This window comes from Sinocyclocheilus anshuiensis, unplaced genomic scaffold (genome assembly GCF_001515605.1).
Source record: "Sinocyclocheilus anshuiensis isolate Anshui unplaced genomic scaffold, SAMN03320099.WGS_v1.1 scaffold385, whole genome shotgun sequence".
NCBI lineage: Eukaryota > Metazoa > Chordata > Actinopteri > Cypriniformes > Cyprinidae > Sinocyclocheilus > Sinocyclocheilus anshuiensis.
In genome coordinates, this window is record NW_015539876.1 from 1,304,397 (window position 1) to 1,320,500 (window position 16,104).

Here is a 16,104-nt window from a genome sequence, read left to right on the forward strand (position 1 = left end):
GAAATAATCGCTTTAGTACATTCGGCAGGCAATTATACAATAATAATATTAACATAGCGGGCCAAATCGGCTGCCAGGCCACCGGGAATTGTCCCGGTTCTCCTGATGGCCAGTGCACGCCTGATTTCCACAGACACGCAGAACGTGCAGGATTCATATATTGTCTTTCTGCGGCTTAATATTCACAGACAGTAGTCCATATCGCCTTTTGATTAAAGTGTACTGACCTACGTTTGATTTATTCGTCCAAAATGTGGCATATTCCGTCCGCGTTAGGCTATAGGAATTCCATTTTTATGACTGGATTCTACGAACCAGTCTGTGTTTTCCGCATAGCGGAAATTATAGGGCAGTATGTCTCAGAGTAGTCGGTGCAATTTGGGAAAGAAATCAATTAAATCTGTATGTGGATGTGGGTAAATATTCAAATGTAATCCCGTTTCTCCCCTATGCCCCGCCTTTTTGAAACGCGTCGATTTTTTACAAAGTTCATCGGTCAGCTATCCAATGCGTTATTAATCTGTATGATGTCGTTTTGTTTTTTGTACAGGACAATGTTGATTCCAAAAGTACGATATGCTTTCTTACACAACTTTTTATTTTATTTGGAAAATATCACATTCATGTGAAAAAATGGTCTAAAGCTAAGCCAAATTTTGAACATTTTATAAAAGAGATTAAACAATATGGTACCACATTAGACAAAATTAAGAACAAAAAAGCTAGAAAGACCTATGAAGCTTTTTGTTACTTTAAATTGTTGTAATTTTACCTCTGGCATGAATTGTTTCACTTTACATATTATGATTGTTTAGTTGTCTTTGTATAATTTTTGCATAATAAAAAAAAAAAAAGCTACCCAATGCGTTGTGATTGGCCGAATACCTCAAGCGTGAGACGGAAATGTTACGCCCCTCACCACATTGTGATGCCCTGTTTTCTTAGTAACTGTAACTGATTACAGTTACATTTATTTTGTAATTAAATTACGTAACGCCGTTACATGTAACTAGTTACTCCCCAACACTGTCTGTAGGTGACCATTGAAATAAAGTGTTAGCAAATAATAAGCAGACAGACTACTAATACTCCAATGACTGGTAGTTGACATGTAGTTGCAAAATGACCTATATTTAGTAGAATGCCTAAAGTGGACTATCAAAATAAAGTATTACCTTTAATATAACCTTCCAAACAAACTGAGTGACAATATGTCTGGCTGTGGTAATTTGCCCTGATCTCCCTTTATCATTTTTATTATTACTCTTCTACCACAAGAGGGCCCTATTAGATAGCGTTTCCTCTGGAACATTTGCTATATTCTCCCATTTCAGACTGAGTTTACGCCTGTCTGGATTTTGACCATTGTTACAGGTGTACGATGAGGTTACATCACTGTCATCATTAGTATGAGAGAGAGGCAATAATGTTACGCTGCCTGTAACTGATAGATGAGATCTGAGAAGGGAAGACGGGGGAGGACATTTTGAGACAGTAAGGTGTATATTTCAGACAGCTGTAGGAAGCACAAGGAGACTTTTCGAATATAGCTTTTTCACAATGTCATGTCATATCTATGCTCTGTCTGTACATCATTGGCTCACAAAATAAATAAATATATGAATAAATGTTTTTATTATTATCATTATTTTAGTTTGTTGAATCACTAGTATATGGGTGACAAGAGAGATATCTGGATAAAAACAACCCTTTCTTCCACTGTATACAAGTCAGGGCGAAATGTTATATGACTGCCGCTGACTGAGTCTAATCTATGAGGTATGTTCACATAGCCACAGCTGGGACCACAAACCATTTCTGGTGTGCAGTGGGGGCACAGCAATCTTATCTTTAACGGGTCCCTTGGAGGAACATTCTTTTTAGACCTACAGACCTGGAATAACCTACTTCTCTCCATCCTCCCAAAATTATTTTACTACAAACCAGATGAGATCACCTCTAACCCCCTTCCATTTCTCTGTGCGCTTTATGAGAGATATAAAAATGCTGCGTAATTCTATTAGAATTTAGATTATAGATTTATCTCTTATCAACATAAACTGACCCTTGTGTCTTTTCCATTCCATTCGGCAAATTGGTCTTATGTAAGCATAATATTTTTTCTTGTATTATCTGTATCGGTGGGCCACACAGATGATGAAAAACATGGATTAATAAATGCAAAAAGAAAAAAAAAATGTTAATACAATGCTGAACGTGTTTCTGCAGACAACATTCTGAGGGAATATGTGTTCAGCAAGGGAATGCGCAGACTTCAGTTTTAGAGAAATGCCTTGTGCACCCTAATAAAGGACCATCTGAAATCCCTATTTAGTATAACAAGGTATTATGTTTAGTAGGTTACATAAATGTGGCATTGGTTTTCTTTCACTTTGCTACTTTCACATTTACCGCCTTAAATGCAGTATCAATATGCCTAATCTAAGTGTGTTTTTGTACTTTTCTCGCCTTACACAAGCACGTAGGAACAGATGGGTTGAATTGTGTATCCACCTGCTATTTGGCAAGAACATAAGCAGCACATAGGCTTAACGTTATCAACAGTCTGCAAGGCCATCTCAAAAAACTCCCAAATGCTATTTGTTTTATTATACTGTTCTACATTCACATTAAATCTGACTATTATGCAGTCCATTTCATTTACACTAGATGAGAACGACCGGAATCAAATGCAGTGGTGATAGTTGGTGCCATATTTGGTTAGTTACTGTACATAGTAAATTGTAAAATTCTCATAACAGCTCTCCAAATGTGAAATTCTGTTCATTTTTAATGATTCAAATGAATGATGGAACAGAAAACCACTCTCAGCTGGGCCAAAAGGTGTCAGAACAAGTTTAGGGAAACATGGGAAAATCAGCGCTTAAGCTGAAGGGCCTAAGATGCACAGCAGGTCTCGGAGTTCTTCCTCAGTTCAGACTATAATTGGCTGATGCACAACAGTGCACCTGAAACATGGCCAGAACACATTTACTACACCAGCAGTTACATACTGTATTTTTCAGCCAAAGAAATAGCCTTACCTGAGCAGTATTCTTACAGAAACAGTTCCAAAAGAACATCCTGAGTGATCCATGAGAGGTAAAAGGTCTGAATATGGAATATCAAAAACACAAGGCAAGATTTATATAACTTACGGTAAAACTCACCCATTCTCTGTGGTTAATAATGTGCAGATGTGATGTGTTGGTTCATGACAAACAAATATGTTGTCTTGTCTCAATTTACTGGACTCAAGAAACTAAAAAAAACAGGGTCTGTAATGTAGTTTTATTACTTATTTATACACCGGGGCCTTTATTACTATTTTCGAGAAATAAGTTATTTATTTGCCTTCATATTAAAGGTACACTCAGGCTAAAACCGAAACCGCATACTTACCTATTATAGTTGTTGGCAAACAGTATGTGGTAAGAGCAGTATGTCTGAATGCCTGGGCTGTATCAGAAATCGCATAATTACCTGAGATATAGTATGCAAAAAAAAAATAAAAAATCTATGTGAAAAGAATAGTACATCCAAATTCATTGTAATTATAAAACAGTAGGCTATGCAAAAAGTACCCGGATAACCTACATCCAGCAAGATTCGCAGAAGTGTGCATCCAATGGACTCTTTACTATCACATAAGGCCACGGGAGTGAATGTGAGTGTGAGGTTTTGTGAATGCCAGTGAAATGATGCAAGTGACGCTGTAGGTCACATGACAATGACAACATGGCAGTTGCATGGCAATATTATTTATTTATTTATTTATTTTTTAATGGTTGCAAAGTAATTTCTTATTCAAAAGTTGTGCCTACTCAGAGGTTATGTGATTTCGGATGATATTTGCACGGGCAAATATAGTAGTCATCTTGGAATTATACTGAAACCTAGTGGTGTGGATGTAGCATCATGTAAAAGTGAACATTTCAGTTAACAACTGTATAAACAAAAACTGTATATATATATATATATATATATATATCCACAAAGTGAAAGTGTTGAGATTACTCAGAAACATGCGATCTCAACATGTCTGCCACCATGAGGCTTCTCTAGGTAAAACATCATAAAATCATCCACATGAAATCATAAAAGATCTGTTTAGTAATATAATTACTTGTAAATGCTCTAAACTGTCTCTATGGTGTCTGATCTAAAAAAGCTACAGAAAAGAGGTGTGCTAAGATCCATCAGCATGACATGTGACTTCCTTCACTTGGTCAGAGGAAATGACATATGCTGGCCCACTGAAACCCCAAGATTTGATTTTCTAACAGTGTAAGAAGAAGGTACCACAGAGGTGGTGATGAGAGTTAGAGCTAAACAAAGAGAGAAAGACAGTGGGGTGTTTAAAAAGACTCAGTAGGATGTGTTGCCAGGGGAACAGGCTGCTTTGAGTTGCACTGAGTAAGATAAGGGCATTCAACATCGGGGCAAGACAAAGTCCTTGGCCTCCATTGATGTTTGGCTGATTGTACTGAGGAGGCCATCTGAATTCTAAACATAAAGCAAAATGCAACAGGAATAAACAACAGCTGGACAACATGTTTTTATTTTTTGCTTTTCCTTTTGTCTCAACTTTAAGCACCTCCGGACTCCAATATAACTAGTTATGCTGAAATATAATACTTAATTTTATTTATTTATTTATAAACAAGAAGAATTATAAAATAGATGCATGCATGTAGATACATATACCTGCATGTCATGTTAAAAAAGTGTACACAACACTATGAAACTTAATTTTATATGATATTTGCATTTATTATAATTAATTTACATATATTTACAAATAATTGGCTAGTAAATAAAATTCTTATTTTTTCTGCAAAAAGTGATAGGAAGCACATCGAATCTGGTGTAATTGAAAATGCTGTCATAGGCCTTTTTGTGCTCAGCTGCTTGTTTCCAGAATGCTTAGCCTAGTTATAGATCTGTGCAGGTGCTTAATTTTTCACTGCTCTTTTGGGAGAACAAACAAACACAGAAGTGTGTGCTCCCACATTACTCATGCTAATTGCTTTACATAAATCACTGTGGAGAAACTGACAGTAATCAACAAAAGACAAAATATGTGCTTTGGTGACCCAGCTTTCCTTTCCCCATTTCCTACAATTTTATGCCACATATCTGTGCCATCTACTCAGCTAAAGTCTTAAAGGAGCATTTTTCCTCTATTAAGTCATGAATTTCCATGATTTCTTGCAGTAGGAAATAAGAAGTAAAGGGCAAAGGCTGCCAAGACCATTTCCATAAACGTAATTAATGAGAGGGAGAGAGGCCAAACCTCTGCCCTTTAACCACCTTCAAACAGAGCCACACACATTCTTATATATACAGGAAGAGAGAGAGCGAGAGAGAGAGATGTTTCCAGCACATGTAGATTATATTATGCCAAATTACTGCATTATATTACTTAGATGTATATTTTGCTTCTGTAAATATGTCTAATCCAGGGGTGCCCAAACTCGGTCCTGGAGGGCCGGTGTCCTGCAGAGTTTAGCTCCAACTTGCCTCAACACACCTGCCTTTAAGAGAGAGAGAGAGAGAGATGCTGCACCTGAAATGAAAATCACACAGCATCAGTGACCCCATCATCTGTGGACTTTGCACATGCAATTCATATCTCTTTGGTCAGGTATCTGCCCTATAAATACAGATAGGGACTCTCACAGAATTTCTTTGCACATCTGAAATTACGGGTGGAAATAAAATCTCTCTCTCTCTCTCTCTTTCAATTTCAATTTCAATTTAAATAGTAATAATAATAATAATATACAAAAAGTATTAAGCATGTATTGCAAAATGAGTCACTAATGTATGTAAGTATATAAACTAGAAATAAAAATAAAATAAGGGATTAAACAGATTTACAGAAGCAAAATATACATCTAAGTAATATAATACAGTGATTTGGCATAATATAATCTACATGTGCTGGAAACATCAGATCAGGGCAGGTTGAGTGTTTTCTCTTCTATGGTGACAGGCAGACACATATTACTAACCATCCAAGCTATTGAGTCATTGAAAACCTATAGATATCCATATTAGAAACAGAAAACCATTTTATCTATATAAGTGTAATATACAGTACATTAACTAAAGCAATGGCTCTCGGTTGGTTGTGACCAAAAATTGGTTAAGGGTTCTGTATATTCAATCATCCAGTTGGACTATATTTACTGTTTGTTTGTTGTTAAGGTATAAATGTTTCAAACTTTTTAATATAACCTTTTTTTTTCAGCAGTTTTAATTTAGTATCATCCTTGTGCATAAACACAGTTAATCATACTTGTCTGTGTATGAGAAGATCTCAGCATGAAGCTCTATGGGATTGATATAATTTGCAAAAGTCAGCAGTGGGCTGAGGTTCATTTGAGATCGCAAACTCCGCATCGACTATAGCGTAAACATATTTCTAAAAAGGAGAAATTTATAATTTAATTAGAGCCGTATGGTTAAATTCCAGTGTCAGTGACATGTAAAATACTTCATAATGTATTGCTTTTCTCAGTTTGAGTTCAGATGAAAAAGCAGTGCAGTGTTTATTCTGAAGCTACTCAGGTACTTGAAAGCCAATTAATTTCATATTTAAATGTATGAATCTGTAGCATGCACATACATCACAAATCAGTGACATCTGGCATACATCACCCTCTTTTGATGTTTAGCTGATGAAAAGAATTAGTCTTAAACCGAGATGCCAGCATGCAGACGGAGGTTATGTCAGACATTATGATCATATAAAATAGTATATAGATGAATGGCGTGCCAATTTAATTGAAGACATTTCTAACCCCGTGTTTTAGTACAAGGAAGTAAGTCTGGTAAAGTAATCTTGACCATTCATCAATATTTCATCTTCTCTCATTCAAATGTAATTTAACACAAACAAAAAGATAGCGTGTGAGTATTTGGTTTGTGTTATTAAAAACAGGCTGGAAATTTTGATAGTTTTCCAAATTTCTCATCACACGTCTTATCTCCCTCATACCCCAGAGGTGGGTTCATCAAAATATTGAGCATGTGAAACATTTAATACTCAGAGCACTTCACCACCCCACAAAAGACTGCACAAACAAATTGACAGAAGATTGCAGGTGACTAATTTGACTATATTTTATTTGTAATGTGTGCTTTTTAAACAATGTGTGAACGATGCAATGAGTTACTGGGACAGTCTTTCATACTCTTCATAATGAACCTCTCATTTATCTATCACAAACCTCAAGACTGGAAATAACCAATTGGGAGGTTTAAGGGTGGGCTGTGGGGATGAATGATGACAGAAACAATGGCACACTCGCGTGCAAAAGAAGGCTACCTGTCCACCCCATTCACGCACTTGATGTGATTTGAAGAACCTGTGCAGCTCATGTAGGAAAAAACCCTGAACAGGTGTTATAAAAGACCGATGCAGCTGGGATTTGCTTGTGAAGCAAACAGCTCAGCTGGGGATTGGATTTCTGAACAAAAATCTGTCCGACTTGAACACTGCCAAGCATTAATCTATACAAATAATAACGTAATAATGGTCCACATGCTATCCTCTTTTTGTGCCTTGGTGCTGCGCTCCAACTGTTATACGTATATGTGCACTGTAAAATCTTGGAACTTGAACTTGTTGAAGCCATATCTCATGAGGTCTTTCAACTGTTTCAATTATTCACTTTCTAGTTAGTAGTGATGGGAAGCAAATCTGTGATGTCACTGTTACAAGAATAATCTGCGTGTATAACAAGCAATGACAAGGACAACAGATGGCATGCACAATGCTTAAATATCTTGTCAGATGTTTACAGGCTTGATTGAAGTTGTTTTGATGTGATGGAGGGATGCTAGTGAAAATATCCCACAGATCTGAAAATAGATTTTGAAATAAGCCGATAGCTGCGTCAAATTTTCATTGAGCTGGCTGAGGATAAGACCACAAGTCTTACATGAAAGGTACAAATATGACTTCCTCTGAGTGGGGTTACTAATGCATACATGCATGCAAGTTGTATATTAGCCAAATGAGTGAACTAAGAAACACATCAGTTATTTGAGTTATCTCATGTCTATGTGATGGTCTACAAATAAAGGATAATGTACAATCAGCTGTTCATTGCCGAATAATACATACCTACGCATGAAATATGTTTGAGTTTAAATTATTTCAGAATTTTATCAGGAGTCTATATTATCTTAAAGCTTTCTCTAAGAAAAAAAAAATCCATAACATTGTACAGAACAGTCGACCAAAAAAAAGGACAAACACATTCTGAAGTTCTGATGTAATTTAAACAAGACTGAAACAAAAAAGCAGCTCTGATGGTGTCACGATGCACATACACGAGGAACGAGGAGACGCTGGAGAATACTTTAACAGGACTTTATTTGCATGAACCAAGGGAGACGAACTCAGGAAGACGTTTAACAGCGGACAGAGAACTTGGGACTGGGAACACTATTTATACACACAGGAGGAGGGGATGACGAGACACACCTGGGAGCAATGAAACACTAATCAGGGGAGGAACAGGAAACTAACCAAATAAGGGCATGGGAAGGCACATGGGGAGCAGGACACACACAAAACATGGAACAGAGTCTGACAGATGGGAGGATCAGACCATTTCACTGATTGGATCTTTGAATCTTGAATAATAAAAAAAATAGCTGAACTTTATTCAGTCTTTCTGTGAATTTTCATTTGAGGAGAGTTTAATTTAAATGTTGGGCCTATGAAGTGGGTATAGAATGTCTACACACCCTTGTTAAAGGGATAGTTCACCCAAAAATGACAATATTCTGTCATCATTCACTTACCCTCCACTTGTTCCAAACTTGTATGAATTTTTTTCAGTTGAACATAAAAGATATTCTGAAGAATGTTGGTAATCAAAAAGTTTATGGTAGCCATTGACTCACATAGTATATATTTTTTTCCAACCTGAGGGTGAGTAAATGATTTTACTGAAATTAGTTCATTTTTGGGTGAACTATCCCTTTAAAACAACAGCATTTCGAGAATAAATAATTAAACACAAACACCCACATTGGTTCCGTGAATTTTGTTGATTTCAGTATAATATTAAACTTGGAAAAGATTGGATACAATTTTACTTGGATTCATTTTTTTTCCTCAGAAAGCTGCTACTTAAACAGGGGTGTGTAAACGTTTTATATAGACTGCATTTTCAACAGCCAATTCCTCAAAAGTGCAATCTTTGAATACATTAATAATAAGGAAGTCATTACACAGTAGCCTAAGGTCATAATTTCACCTCCCAAGTCCCTACTACTTTTTCAGATCAAAGTCATTCATTCATGAACGAAAGGATGTTGCACATGTGCGATCATGGCACACACAAAAAGTTCACTTTCACTATTTACAAGTCGCATAAAATATTCAATCAACTGAAAAGCATTGTCTTTGAACAATCCACTGCTAGTGACACTTTCAGTTCCCTGGATGAGCAGTCTGATTTACAGTATTATCAGAACATTAAATCAGAGAGCTGAGTTTTGCAAATGACCAATCAGAATAAGTATTCCAGAGAGCCAGGTAATAAGGGAAAAATAAACAGCCCTGAGCACAAATGTTCACAGGTAAATGCCCATTTTAAGGAAGCCTTTAATATGCATTTTAGTCAATGAAAATGTCCAGGGAAACCAGGCTGACACTGTAGGTAAACACTATGCATACATCTGCATATTTGCATAGACGATTGGGGCTCCCTAAAGTAATTGAGTTAGGTTTTTCCACAGGCAACCCTGATTTGAATAACCCAGTTGAATGAGTGTGCTGAATAGAATGATTATTGTCTTAATTAACTTTTTGTTATGACAGGAGCTGAATTGGGAGCTCAATACCTAAATCATCTCATTTACATCCACCTCTTCACTCATTAACATACAGAAAAGATTTCCGTTTTGATGAGAAAGTTTGGATTCCACCCTCACCACAGTGTCATCATAGTCTGATTGACCTGTTAGGCGGGAATCCCCTGGGTCTTTTTTGATTTGTTTGATTGCATGGGGCCTGTAGCAACTCATAATGTAATAACTGCACATAATGTAATAAGTATTACATTATTATTGTAATAAAATTTTCATAATGTAATAATTTTCTCAAAATGTAATAAAATCTTGAGCTCATAATGTTGTAACGCTCTGCCTTTCGGTTACATGGATTTAAAATGGGTCAGATTAAACTGTGTGAGATAAAATAAGTGTTTTAAAAAGATGAGACAACAACAAAAGTAGAATTAATAAATAGTGTATTCACATAATGCACAAGGAACTTAAAACAACACAATAAAACTAGAATAACTTAGGCTGTTAAAAGCAGATTGTCCATTTAAATCGTACCCTAAAACAGTCCTTAAGAATCCCAGTGTGTTGAAGTCCCAAGGTAAAAGTGTCCACCGGTATATATACAATCCAAAGAAAGTGATAATCCAAAGTGAGTGAGATACTGGAATGGTAAATCCATGAACAACTCCACAATCCAGCGAGTAGTTGTTTGGTCAATGACCCTGATTGTTTTACATGCTGCTTGCTTTGTACTGGTTTACTTCCTTATTCCTGTCATGTGATTGACCACATGACAGGCAGACCCATGAACATTTTAAAGACATACACACATCAAATAATTAAGAGGATAAAATGGCTAAGACAACATGTAAAACCATTAAAACTCAAATATATAGATAAAAAAAAACATCTTAATATATATTGAGCGGTAAAAACATTTTACCGCCTTTGTGTGGCAGTGTCACATAGTCCCCCCCCTTAGTCTATGACTCCCGGGGGAAGGAACTAGCCCTTTAAGGTCCTGTCAGCCATTGTCCCTGTGGTAGGTGTCCTCTTGAATGTGTGATTTAAAATGTCTTTGTAATAAATAAGGTAAAACTAGGCTTTGCCACACAGGCTCTAGTCTGCCGGAGGAATTTAGGCGAACACTAGAGAGAGGTTGAGTCCCATACCAGCCTGGGTGTCCTAAGGTAGGTGGCACCGATCCTCCCAGGATGACGTTGCACCCAGCCACGCTGGTCGGCCTGCCCCCCTGGCGTTTCCTCCAAACCGGCTTGGGGGTCTTTTTGATGGATGAACGGTGAGGTGGTTTCTGGTTAGGGGCGATGACGACACACTCCTTGGTCTCCACACCACAGGACTTGCAAGCCCCGACAACCCTCCAGACGTCTCCGCGGATCGTGGGCCACCAGGTAACGTCCAGGATTCGAAGGAGGGTCTTTAGCCGTCCATGGTGTCGATCCTGGGTCCTCCGATGGAAGTGCTGTATGGTTTGTAATACCAGGGACTTTGGGATGATGAGCTGTATCTTACAGCTGTCCTTGTCCTTCTGGATCTGCCGATACAGCAATCCGTGTTCGTCCTGCACGTAGATCCCGTTGGTCGGTGGTGTGGAAAGAGAGATGGTAAGTCCTTGCAGAGTGTCGTCATCACCCTGCATGTGTCACGCTGCACACACACGAGGAACACGGGAACGAAGGAGCGAGGAGACACGCGCGGAGACGAACAGGGGATAAAAAGGAAAACAAAAGACTGTTCAAAAACGAAAATAAAACACGGAAGAAGGAGCGTCGCTTACTGTTTTGGTCAGTCGTTCTGTCACGCTGCACACACACGAGGAACACGGGAACGAAGGAGCAAGGAGACACGGGGAGGAATAAATCAAAAGGGTTTTATTTGGAACTAATGACAATTAACATTGGAAACACCTGGGAACAATGAATTCAAAACACGAGACAGAGAAACTGGAAGACGGAGCACATAGGGAGCAAAGACACACACAAGACCTGGCCTAGAGTCTGACAGCGTGCTGGTGAGTTCCTCTCTGGAGAAGGGAAGGTGGGAGAATATGGCGGTAAAGTCTGGCCCGGCTGGAGTGGTGGCGCAGGATTCTCCATCTGTTGCTCTGGTGACGGTTTGTGCAGTGGTTGAGGCAGTGGGTACGTTGGCCGGAGGAAAGCCAGGGGTCGACGTGAGTGGTACTGGGCTGGTCATTGTAGTGGGAAGGGAGATGGCAAATTCTGGCTTCCTGATCTGTTCCAGTTGTTTTGCCCATTTTTTGTCTCTCCTCACGAAACACTCGGTAACCTCTCCAGTGTTGCCACAGCGTCCTTTATACATTCCTCCATCTTGGCAAACTTAAAATCCACAGCCTCTCTAAAATACACTTCACGATTTTACTTTCAACAGAGTCTTTAAAATCCTTCTCCAGTTTTAAAACAAGGTTTTTAAGAACAGCCACCTCAGCGCGAAGCTGTACACATTCACATTGCTGTAAAAACTGTTCATCATTAAAACCAGTAGATGTATTAAAAGAAGCAGCATTATTTTGTTTAGTTGTCATCTTAAAACACTTCTCTCAACACAGCTTTTAAAATCTTTGAACGTTCCCCCTATGGGCCACCATTGCCATATAACAATTATTACATTATGATAAATTTATTACATTATAAACTGACCAAAAATATTGTAATGTTGTCATAATTATACAATTAGACTTGTAATAAAGTATAAGCAGCCCAGTATAAGGGACAGTCAAAAAATTTGTGCTGTTATTTAGCCTATGTGTATAATATAAATATATATATATATATATATATGTGTGTGTGTGTGTGTGTAATATATATATAACAGATAGAGATATAGAGATAAATGTCAAAATGCATCTCAGACGTGAACATATTTGCTTTGCTTAATCTTTACATGTACAAATTACTTCTAAAAAGAAATATATATTTCCATTTAGAAATAAATTGTGTGTGTGTGTGTGTGTGTATTGAAATTTTGATAAAGTGATGGGTTTGTTGAAATATTTTTGACATATTGTAAACATATAATAATAATTGTTTTAAATTGTGTGCTGGTATTACCTTATGAACTGTGATTATAATAATATGCATCTGAACTCTGGTTACCCCTTGGCTAACTGCATCATCAGTCATTCAAAATCAATTCAAAAATCAATTACAATATTATAAATTGTGTATATAAAAGCGTAAAGGACGACTTTTGATATACTGTGAATAGTGTTGTTTTTCCAAACCGTGTTTTTCACTGATATTTCAATGACATACTCAAATGATTATATGGTTATACAACACTATCCACAGCCATTACATTAACAACATTGATGAATACACAAATCTCCGGCATTACAATTAAGCCAATACACATGTAAATACATTTAAAATTAGCAGTATTAATACAACAATTAATAAGACACGCACACAACGTACAGGTGTTATGCACTTTATATTGTTTAAGATGTAAACAGATAGGCAAAATATAAATGAAAATATAGATTTCACTTAGTTATTCTAAGTGGAATGTGAAGCACAAAGGAAAGATGTGATTATAAATCCAGTTAGTCATAACTGGTCTTTTCAATAAAGTGTAATGCAACAACAACAAAATATAACTGAAGAATTCAGATGCAAAAGCATAAGTGCCATCTGAAATTTTCTTCTAAAATTAGCATTTTTATCAGGCTCCTATGTTTAGGTTCAGTAATTTTACTTTAATGGCAATGTATAGGTCCTTTTCTATGCCATTAAAGTGAAATAACTGAACCTAAATATAGGAGCCTGATAAAAATGCTAATTTTAGAAGAAAATTTCAGATGGCACTTAGAGGCTTTTGCATCTGAACTCTTCAATTCTTCCATTGATTTTTTTTTTCAAGAAAGCGAAACACCAGGATTCAGCTCTAAACACATGCAACAACAAATCCATCATGTACTTGAGTATGTTTTCCTCATTAAGTGGAAACAAGTTTTTGTGTGTATGTGTGTGATGAATTCTTACCACAATGTGGAGCTCTCTCTCTATCTAGCTGATTGTTCTCCTTTTCCAATAAGTAGTGGAAAGAGGCTCAGATGGATGTTCCTCATTTAAAAACACAGCTGGATTGCAGTCGCCCCCTGGACCACTGCTCTGAGACCAGAGTCTTTCACTCACAGCTGCTGAAAGACCTCTAAAATATTACAAGGCTAACCTTGAAATTCAGGTGCATGGGATTTTGTCTTTACCGGCATGGGAATAAAAATATTGAACTAACCCCTTGTGTTGCAACTTTCAGCCCACAGAACATTCAGAGATTTATTCCCAAAATGAAGGACTTAGTCCTTAGTAGTTAACAAAAGTTAACTACTGTGTTCTTCATGGTTACAACTCTTTGGTTATTAAGCATATTTGCATATTTTTGTGCTCCTGTGTTAGCTCTGTGGTAGATACAATGATGTAAACAAAGCCCGTTGGCTTCAGGATATCCTCCTCAACCATCCACAGAGGCTTTTGTTCATGTAATCCTCTTTACTCTCAGCAGTTACAAAACAAGGGACCACAATCAGGTCTCATTGCCTTCTTGCTCTGTATATCCTCATCTCAAGTTTACATAATAATTATAACTGATTACCCCATTTGTTTCCCCTGAAATAATCCAAATGAATGTTAATTATTTATACTAACCAAGCACTCTATCATCTATACAAGGAGATCTCAATTCCATTTGCACTCGAAATATAGTTTTGTTTTCATAATTTCCGTACAACAAATTTTTTTTTCACGCTTATTAAATTCTCTAGTGTAAATGCAATTGTTCTTTAGGGTTTCAATTTTGCTAGTACTTATTTTTCTTTATTTAAAAATGGGATTCCCCCTTCAACCTAGGTAATACAAAAATGCTCCATATTCTGTTAATATTGATACATGGTCTTAGTCATATTTATTTTTAGGGTGGTCTAATGCACATAACTTGTGGTTCTGACAACTCCAATTTTGAGATAATTGTTTTACTGTAAGTATGTTCTGAACTGTCTGCTGATCTCCCAGATGATCATCTTACTCAGCTGCATGGCGACCGACATAGTTTCTGGTAACTTTCCACGACTGGATATACCTGCACAACCAGAACACATCTGCCTTTAGAACACATAATGCATGGTTTACACTATAACTCATTTGTTTCCGAATTCATTTGTTTCCGAATACATGGCAGACAGTCTCACGTGATGCACAGCAACTAGGTAGCTATATACACAACAGAACATCTGATATTGTCAAAAGGGGACAAAATGTGTATGATTTACTTTGCAACTATTTTCACTCAGAATTTTCTAGTAAATGGGCTGCACTTTATTTTACAGTATGTGCACTCATGTGTACTTACAGTGTACGTACCTAAGAAAGTACTGGGTAATACAAGGTAACTACATGGTTAAGGTTAGGTTTAGGGGTATGTTCAGGGTTAGTACATTGTTATTACCTAGTTATTTTAATTACAATAAAAAATACATATATGTACATGCGGAACAGAACCTTAAAATAAAGTGCTACCAATAAATGTTAAAAATAATGACAAAGAAACCGCAAGTAACTAAGTTAAACATTAAATTTTGAAGTAGAACATATATTTTCAGTCCTTAATGTAAAACATATTCAATCTTTGTTTTATTTACAACTTTGAATAATCATTTTTTACTGTTGAACACAAACAAGAATGCACTTTTAATCAGTTTCTTTCACTGTTGAATCCCTAAAAACCAATCGGCAATAATATGCAATTATTCAGTTGCATGATACCAACAACTGTTATTTGGGTGCTTAGATAATTAACTAAAAATTGCTTATTATTTATTATTAGCCATTTGGAAGAAGCAGTATAATTTACAATTATACCAATATAAACTGCTTTTTAATTTTGGTCATATAATGAATGCATCTACACAGCTAGAAATCTTTTTTATTTTTTTATTTTTTTATATCAGACACGACAAGCCATATAAGCCATTGTAATAAATAAAAAACATATACTGTAAGACTTCAAAAAGAAAGAGATATTCAGCTATATGATACATGAGCTTTAAGCATCTCAGCCACTAGTAAGCAAACATTGCATAATGTACTGCAGATACATCACAGATTACCAAAGAAGCACAGTACAAACACGATGCACTACTCGAGAATGGATACTAGTACAGGATAAGGAGAAGTAGAGGATGGCTCACAAAGTTCACACAGAACATACTATTATATATTTAAGTTGTAAAGCCAGAAAGTTAGACTGATCAGGTTA

The 16,104-nt window shown here is 36.6% G+C and overlaps 1 protein-coding gene across 1 annotated transcript in view; it reads right to left on the bottom strand.

Annotated features, from left to right (window-relative positions):
* Positions 1-1,571: 1,571 nt before the first annotated feature.
* LOC107685316 (ammonium transporter Rh type C 1-like) overlaps positions 1,572-16,104 on the bottom strand; it is a 19,925-nt gene continuing 5,392 nt past the window's right edge. The window contains exon 12 of the mRNA XM_016481870.1: positions 1,572-1,581. The gene's annotated coding sequence lies outside the window, so the exon portion shown is untranslated. The remainder of the gene's footprint in view (positions 1,582-16,104) is intronic.